Below are 9328 nucleotides of genomic sequence, written 5' to 3' on the forward strand. Positions count from 1 at the left end.
AAGGGTTTTTTGAGAGAGCTAATAGTTTGACCATGTATTATAAGGGCTAAAATACCTTCTGCACCTTGAGTTACATAACCCTTCAGAGGTACTCGGAATTCGGCCTTATTCCTCTATATATTCATGGAATTCCTCAGCATCTTGCAATATCATTATAATGTATTCAGAGGATATTTTATATCTAATCTAATCTCTTATATATCAATTTATAATGCAACACAGCTACATCTTTTTATTTATTAATTGGCCTTAGTACTCATTGCAAAGAAACCCATTTCCAACCTCGAAAGTTGAATTAAAGACTGTGCTTTGAGAACACAAACACACATGCAAACACACACACATAAGTAGGCACACACACACATACTCACACACACCAGGCAACTGAGGCAAAGGAAATCTGTCAACCAGTGCCTCATTTGTAAATGATCAGTTTTAGAGGTATAAACGTTTTTGTGTACATTAAATAACATAGTTGGTAAATATTGCGCTACACAGTCACAATGGGGGCGGATATCCTGATTTTCTAAAAGTCCTCTTGAATGTCAATCTATTTCCAAAGTAGAACGCAGTTATTGATTTTTATAGGTTTCTACTTATAGCATGTCAAACATGACGAACCAAGCCAATGTGCCATATGGAGCTTGCTTCGCAAGTGAGTGGGTGGGCACACTCCCACAGCTTCTGTAAAAATCAATTGCCTCAGTGAAATAATTATTTTGGAGATGTACGTAGCATACTGACATTGAGTGGGAAATAGCTTTAGCTAAAGAAACTTTGGGGGTAGAACTTAAAACAAGCATTGGCAAAGCGAATAGGTTTAGCCAATGCAAATTCTATTGGCTTTGTCAACTTTTTTCTACATGTTGTACAGCAGTTGAGCTGCTGTGCAAGATGACTTAAAGTAAAAAAAAAAGCACCATGACGCAGACAATGCTGGCCGCATCGTAGAGCTTTTTTTTTATTTTGCTGAATGCGGGCGTGAAGGAGAGAGACTACAGAAAAACATGTGCTTAAAGAGTGCATGTTAATAAGTAAAAAAGAGTGCCTGCACTGCAAGAGCTTGCAGTGTGAGGACACTGGCCACCAGAAGCAGTGCGTGGGCCAGGCCCCTCGGCAGGACGACGACTCGACTCGAAGCTCAGAAGGAAGACAGAGGCAAGGAGGTGGTGCTGACCAATATTAAGCAAGGAAATAAGAGTGAAGTCAGAGCCACGCGGGAGCCAGCCAATGGTAAATAAAAGTCACATGGAAGCACACCAGTAGTTAGTAAAAGTAAGTAACTGGCGGGTTCTAAGCCCTTTAAAATATTTTTTCTTTAAAATACAAGAGATTTTGCAAGCTCAGTGCAAGTGATGTGCAGACGAAAAATTAAAAGGTGCCTGAAACTGAATGTGATGATTCTGTCAATCGCCGTCCCGGTGTTTACTGATTCTCCACATGTGCAGATGTGTGCACTGTCATGGGCTGCGATTTGAGAGCACCTCCAGATACACTCTGATTCTGGGGTGACCATGTAAGTGTTGTACGCACATGGGTCACACACTGTACACTAGGTCTAATCTATATATAGGCTGGAGGGCGCCGGACATATGTTTCTTTTGCATATTGTAAGTCTTCAGCAGAGCAGTCAACACACTTTTCATGTGGTGTATGCAAAGCAATCCCAAGACCGTACAGCATTGCCTCCTCATGGTCCACCCTTCACTTCTACCAACCTCTCAGCAGCATCTTTATGATTAGAGATTGGCAAGCCAGGAAATTCATGGGAGGAGCCAAACCTAAGCCAGTGGCCTGGCTTAGCTCTAAGAGCCAAAACACAAGCCGAGCTATCAGATCCTTTGCATCTAATACATGGTACAGCAAAGTCCTGTAAATGTACAATAAAGGCATTTTCAGATTAAATATAGGTTTCATTCTAGTACACTAAATGATATCACTGCATTGGAATCTGCTAATGGTAACACTTAAACATTAACTTTTCGCAAACTCCTAAGTACTGACAACATTGCTATGAGTGAAGGAAGAGATGTCAGTATATCATGTGCACTTCATACATGGATGATATTTGTTAGAAATGGGGGTCTCTAGTTGGCAAAGGTTTGCACCTTTGTCCAAATAGGGACCCTTCTTCCTAGTCAGGATAAGGGAGTTACACTCCTAAAATAACCCCTGCTCACCCCCTTGGTAGCTTGGCACGAGCAATCAGGCTTATCTTAGAGGCAGCGTGTAAACCATTTGCACATAACCAACACTAATACAGTGTAAGCACTACAAAAGGACACCATACCAGTTTAGAAAAATATCCAATAATTTTATATACTTAAGACAAGACCAAAAACGATAAAAATCCACAATACAGTACTTAAAAATCTTCAGTTATCAAAATATGCCTGAAAAACAGTTCCTTGATGTTGATAGCTCCATCCGGGGCTATCACAGCGTCATGAGCAAACAAATCCAAACAGTTCTGGCTGACCGCGGCATCTTAGGCCAGCTACGGTGTCGGGAAGACCCGCAAATAGTACCTTTCAGAAATGCAGGGCGTTGGCGACCTCTCGTTGAGCTCTCGAAAGCACGGCGTCCGCATGCGTTGGTTCCGGAGGTCAGTGCAGGGGTCGTCAGGGCCCTCAAAGTCACACGTGTTGCAGATCGGACTCCTCTCTGTTGAAGTCAGGAGCGCTGGTGTCGGTAGGCGTCGGGTGCTGCAGGGCGAAGTGCAGCGGTGCAGCGTGCGGTGCCTTCAGGTCTTGGTGTGAGTAGCGGCTCGGTGGCAGCGTCAGATGGCATCGTCGGTGAGACCAGGGTGGCAATGCGAAGTGAATGCAGTGCTCGTCGCGGTGCTAGCAGGTCGTGGTGCAAGCAGTGTCGTCGTCGTTGCTGAAGCGCTGTCGTCGGTTGAGGAACTGGAGCTGTTGGCACTGGCGTTGGTAGGCCAAGGCCGCAGTGCGGGATGAGGGCGGTGCGTCGTGTAACTTTAGGAGCGGTGCCCTCGAACCACGGTGCAAGCACCGGCGTAGATTTCGATGTGGAAGGGCGTTGTCGGAGATGCCAAGGCGTCATCGTGACGAGAGGCAGTGCGGAGTGCAGTGCCCAAAGGTCGCGGTGTGAGCAGCGGCTCACTGGCGGCATCAGCAGGTGTCGTTGGTGAGACCAGGGTCCCGGTGCAGTGTTGCGGCAGTGCCCTCTGCAGTGCCGTCTGGACACAGACTCTTTAGCGGTGTCGTTGACGTTGTCGGGTTGCTTTTTCTTCTGTTGCAGCACAAAACACACAGTTCCCAGTGCTGAGGGCAGAAGAGCTCAACGTCTTTGCTGTTCCTGACACTTCTTGAACAGGGGGCAAGCTCTACCTCAAGCAATTGGAGAACTCACAAAAGTAGATTGCAAAAAGTTCAGTCCAGTCCATTCACTGCCCAAGACAGAAGCAGCCACTGCAGGCCAACACAGCAAAGCACACAGCAAAGTGGTAATTCCTCCTCACAGCTTCTCCGGCTTTTCTTCTTGGGAGTCTTCTTGGTCCAAAAGAGTTCTAAAGTTCAGGGGTCTGGGCCCCAATATTTATATCTCAAAATACTTTGATCTCTTAGGCAGAGAGTGTCTGTGCCCAGCCAGAACCAGTTCTGCCTTCTTTGGTGTGACTTCCTGGCAGGCGGTGGAAGGATATCTCCTCCCCCTTCCCCAATTGCAGCACAGGTCTATTCAGCCCTTTCCTGACCCAGCTAGACTATCTGGAACCACTCCTGCTCCCCAGCCTTCTGTCATCCATAACCCAGACAGGCAATCCACATTCCAGCAGAGGCCCCCGGGATGACTGGGCAAGAAAATACCTACCTTCTAAAAGTGGTATTTTTAAACACAGAATGTAAACATCACCTTCACTAAAAGATACATCTTTAGATTCTGAGTTCAGGCATACTAAACTTTGTTTTCCTACCGAATTCCCCGGGCCAGTTAGGTTTATAAGATGTTATAAACAAACTCCCCATTCTGTCCTATGGGGAACAGGTAGCCTTGCAATAGTGAAAAACGAAATTGGCCGTAATTCACTATCAGGACATGCCACACACAGGGCATGTTCTACCTTTCATATACACTGCACCCTGCCCACAGGGGTACCTTGGGCCTACCTTTGGGGTGACTGACATGTGAGAAAAGGGGAGGTTAGGGCCTGGCAAGTGTGTGCGCTTGCCAAGTCGACATGGCAGTACCAGACTGCACACCGGCTCTGCAATGGCAGGCCAGAGTTACATTTACGTGCTGCTGGGGTCGGTGGCACAATCCAGTGCTGCAGCCCACCAACAGCATTTGATTTACAGGTCCTGGCACACGCAGTGCACTTTACTAGGGACTGACACATAAATCAAACAGGCCAATCAGGGAAACACCAATCCATAACGCATTTTACCACAGGAGCACTTGCACTTTACCACTGATCAGCAGTGCGAAAAGTGCGCAGAAACACTAAGCCAGCACAAACAGAGTCAAAACCGGGAGGTCAGAAAGCAAAAACTCGGGGAAACACGCCAAAGGATGCCAATTCTAACACAATTATTGTGTGTAGAGCAACATTGATGTCTTTTAAGCAATACATAAGAGAATAACTTATGCATCAGACACCCTAAACTAGTCTACATGGCTTCAGTTCTGAAGCTTCATTAAAATAAGTCAAGTGATTTGTACAGATCGCACAATTTAGTCAAATGGGGAAGATGGGATTTGAACAGAGTTTCCAGTTATACTTTATAGTATTCAGTCATTGGCTGACTCTATCCTTCTCTGCCTCTTTCCCACCAAATGCCAATGCTTTGTGTTCAACTGACTAAATTCACCTAAATGAATACACTATTCAGTAAATACAAGTATTCTTTGTTAATTCAGTCTGACTCAATGTATGTATAAAATTTCAAAATATTTCTCTCAAATAGCTTTGAGTTTAGGGGTAGGCAGAAGATTATTTTTTATTAATATCAGTACCATCCCTGAACAAATAATAACCAGTGAGAGGGTCAGAGAACCGATGACAACACTTGCATTGGTGATTAAAACAAGAGGAAATCTGACTTTCGGACGGTCTTCAGTCGGACCCTGGGCTTTGGGGGGGCAGCTGACCAAAGGGAGGTGTGCCCCCCAGGGAGTTTGGGGCAATGGGACAGCCTGGGCTACATTTAGGCTTATTTGGGCTAGTCCTGGGCTAGGCTATGTTGGGCTTCATGCTCAATGTATATGTGGCCATTTTATATGGCCAGTCACCATTTTGGTAGGTGATACGGTTTTCATCAGCAACACCTAGTGATTTTTCTGATTGCAACAGTAAGCATTTAATTAGGGTTGTGGTTGTGAAGAGATGTAGTATTAAATAGGTTTGATGAGCATGGAAGACTTCAGGTTGCAAGAGGCCATGCGCCTGTTCGCTGAGGCAGGATGCATGGATCTGCTACCACCGGGCGCTGGTATTGTGGTGTGCCTTTCGAGGCATGAGGCAAACGGTGTGGGGGTGGCGATACTTGCCCGCTCACCTCAGCGATGCGGCCAGGGTTCTGAGGTGAGGCAGCAGGTAAGCTTAAGGCGCCACTCTGAAGGCAGGAGAGAGGCCCGAGAGTTACACTAGGGTTTTGAGTTGGGAGGGGCCCAGCGCAGTGGCCCGCATTACAATTTATGGGTGGGGTCAGGGTATGGCTGACAGACCTAGAGAAGGCTGCACTGGGTGAAGCTGCCACGGCAGCACAGGAGACAGCATCTGGTTCCTGCGAGGAGCAGTTGGAACTGGGTGGGGGAAACAGGGGTAAAAGGGGTATACCGGCATGAGGGACGCTTAAAAGGAGAAGAAAAAGCAACCTGAACTCTCTGCCAAAATGCCTGTATGTTTTATTATAATGCAAATAAAATATTTGGATCACAAAAAAACAAAAAACCTGACCCATGTCCTTCTTTCTAGGTTGGAAAAGAAATGTTTTCTGCTTGTTGATGGACGTGTACCCCTGCCCAAGCTTACTGATGTCTGGATCCCTACTGCTGATTTTTATTGTCATGGGTGAATATGGATCATGCATGTATGCCCTGACATAGGCCTGTCTCACAGATTGTAGTCTTTTTGGTCCGTATGGGGTGCCAAAAGCACTACCCTCATAGAGGTGAAAGGCTACTGCCTTTACCAGAAGTTGAGCAGCATGAGTTTTGTGGTGACAGCATACACTGTAGTGATCAGTAGAAGTGAACAGTGACCTTTGTCACTGGAGTGAGGCCTACCGGCTCACTCATTCAAAGTTCAGCTTAACTCAACCTTGGCCTACATTGGTTTGGTGTGTAGTGCTGCGCACTGCGTGCGTGGTATATATGTGCTGGGTGATTGTGTGACTGTGAATGGTACAATACAGGGGTAAATCAGTGAAGTGCAGTTTGTGTATATTATATACATGTGCTGGGTTTATGTGCTTGTGAATGGTACAATAAGTAAAGAATGTAGTGCTGCGCAGCACGTGTATGCAATATGCATGTGCTGGGTGTATGTGTGCCTGTGAATGGCACAATACATGGAAGACACTGGGTTCCATTTTGGGAGACCCAGTGCTGCCTGGCGGAACTTGAGGAGAGGAGGTAGAGGAATCCTCCCCATACATATTTGTGTATTGGTCCATTCCTGTAAGACACTGGAGAAAGGGGGAGCCAGATTCTTCTTTACACTTCAAACTGTGATCTTTGACTCAGAGAGAGGGTACTGGGAAGGGGCCTTGGTACATCTCAGGAAGGAGATGGAGCTGATAAGGAAATTATTGATAGTAGGGTTAAGGCTCTGGGATAACCTTTTAACACACATATCACTGTGTCTGACATCCAGGTGGGAACGTTCAGTCCTCCCATGGCCCATGTTGTGGGCTACCAGATTTGGTGTCCCTCCTGCTGTGACAGACTGTTTTCTGGAGGAAAGGAGATCAGAGGAGAGGGCACTTCAAAAGGAAGCAGACCCCCAACATACACTTTAAAGACTTAGGGGGAGATTTACAAAAAAATCATGGTGGGCATCCCCCCTGCGAGGCTGCGCTGCGTTGCATGACAGGGAGGGAGCAGGAGAGTGCCATAACTTCAGAGATATGGCTCTCTCCTCCCCTTTCCCTTGCGCTGGCACTGATTACAGCTGCCGTGCACCAAGCAAACACCTTAGCGCCAGGGTGTGTGCATTAGTCTAGCAAAGGTTTTGTACAGGAAGGGTAGATGCCCAGACACAATATACGTTTTTCTCAGTTTGTATGCATGCTACACAGTGCATCACGCATGCAAAGTCGGAAAAGGAAGGAGAAATGAAAGCATTTCTCCTTCTGTGCGCCTACATGAAAAGGGTTTTCTCACACTAAAGCTAATCTACTTTATTTAGTTAATAGGGCTTAGCGTGAGAAACCATGGGTGGTTGTATGGGAATGGCCATGCTCCAACCTTAATACACCCCCAAGGCTCAAAGTAATGCGAAGCAGCGCTATGCACTGCTTTGCGTTACTTTTCTGTTATTTCCAGAGCGCTGAAAAGTAAATAGGGAAAGAAAGATTTTGCACCGATTTGCATAACTTTTGTGATGCAAAAATGGCTCAAAATCTTAGTAAATCTCCCCCTTAGACTCTACTTTGTCTTTAGGGGCCCATTACGATGAGTGTTGGAAAGCCTCCGACTTCAGCTAGAAGTTTTTCCGACACTCATTGTCAGTTTCACTTCTGGCCGCCTAATTACAGTCTAGGCGTTCAGAATTGAAACCGGCCAGTCATTTGGCTGGATTTCCCACAGGGTCAAGGATCTCGTCGACCAGTTGGAGACCGTCCCGTAATCCCAATGGATGGCGTTTCTGCCGTTGGGATTACGATGCTCGGTTTCCGACAGGCTTTCCATGCCGGGCTTTACGACATGGAAAGCCTGTCGGAAAGTGAGTTTGGGGCCCCTAGCAGGGCCCTCTTCTCCTTGCGGCCTCCAGTTGGGGGCCAAGGGTGCACCTATGGTACCCCCCTGTTGATCCCTGCACTGTGTGGCAGGCACCTTGAGGTGAACACAATCTTGAGAACACAATTTCCCATTTCTCTATGGGAGCTTGAACTGAGGCCGGATTACGGTCATAGCACAAGCTCTCATAGAGAAATGGGAGTATGCAACCGCACCATGTGCGGTCGCATAGTAATTGCGGTGTTGGGACCGCCGACTGGAGGTCGGTCAGTCCTGAGACAGCGAATGTGTCAGTCGGCGGCAACTCCGACCGACATCGTAATAAGGCTCTTAGTATCTGGAAATGGTTATAAGAATGGGAGCTTGAGCCCCCCTAAATTGGCAACTGTCAAGCAACAGTCACGTTGTGCGAGGAGGAGAAGCTTTGTAAGACTTCTGCCTGTAATCAGGACTGGGCCCCAAGAACTGCTTGTTTTCCAGCTGGGTGAAGGGACATCACCAAGGGAATCCAAGACCACCTGCCCCTGGAGCCTGGACCACCAGCGCCTGCCTGCTTGTCAAGGCCAGTGTGTCCTGTGAGGAAGATGAGGAAGATGAGAGCATTGAAGGGAGAGAAGTCTAGGAGTCCAGTGGGGGGGATCCTGGTGATTGGACCCCGTAGGGAGGTGTGAGGAGACGGCTGCTGCACAGATCGGGTCATGGCTCGTGTGCAGTGAAAAGTTGGTGACCCCCATATGTCAAAAGAGGACCACTGTGAAGTGACCCGTAACTGTTGCTGCACAGAACAGGTCATCCACCTTGTGCAGTTCCAAGTCGGCAACCCCATATGTCAGGTGGGCCATCATGAAGATTTCTGCTGTGTCAATCAGGCTGTAGCCCTTGCGCAGAGGAGGAACAGTGACCGTGCATGTCTGTGGGCGTGAGGGAGGGGGGTGGCAGGAGTGTGGTCTGGTCGAGACCATCGACAGGGAAAGAAGGCCTCTGTGGTGACCTGAACTGGACCAATCTGTGACTGAGGACTAGCACCATGATTATCACACCTGGAGGATCCTGAGAAGCTTACCAAGGAGCATAGAGAACCCCCAACCGCAGCTTCTGCAGGACCATGTGTGAGGAACTCAAGGTCACCTGACCGCAGCCCTCCCAGGCCGCCTGTTAAAGAGCAAGACACCTGACCTCATGATCAGGAAACTGCTCCCCTCTCGCGCAGCTCTGACGAGAGTGCCTCTGCCCCCAGCGCTGCCTCTGACTGGTGTTCAAAGCCCCTGTGCCTTGCTCCGCACCCGACCTAGCATTATGCCTCTGCCTTCTCTGCCTCTCCTTGCATTTCTGCCGCTTCCTTTTTTTGCCTTTTATCCTTGTTTGACTTCTTCCTATGTTTTGCTCTTTTCCTTTTCTTTTAGCCTTG

This window comes from Triturus cristatus, chromosome 7, assembly GCF_964204655.1.
Source record: "Triturus cristatus chromosome 7, aTriCri1.1, whole genome shotgun sequence".
Taxonomy (NCBI): domain Eukaryota; kingdom Metazoa; phylum Chordata; class Amphibia; order Caudata; family Salamandridae; genus Triturus; species Triturus cristatus.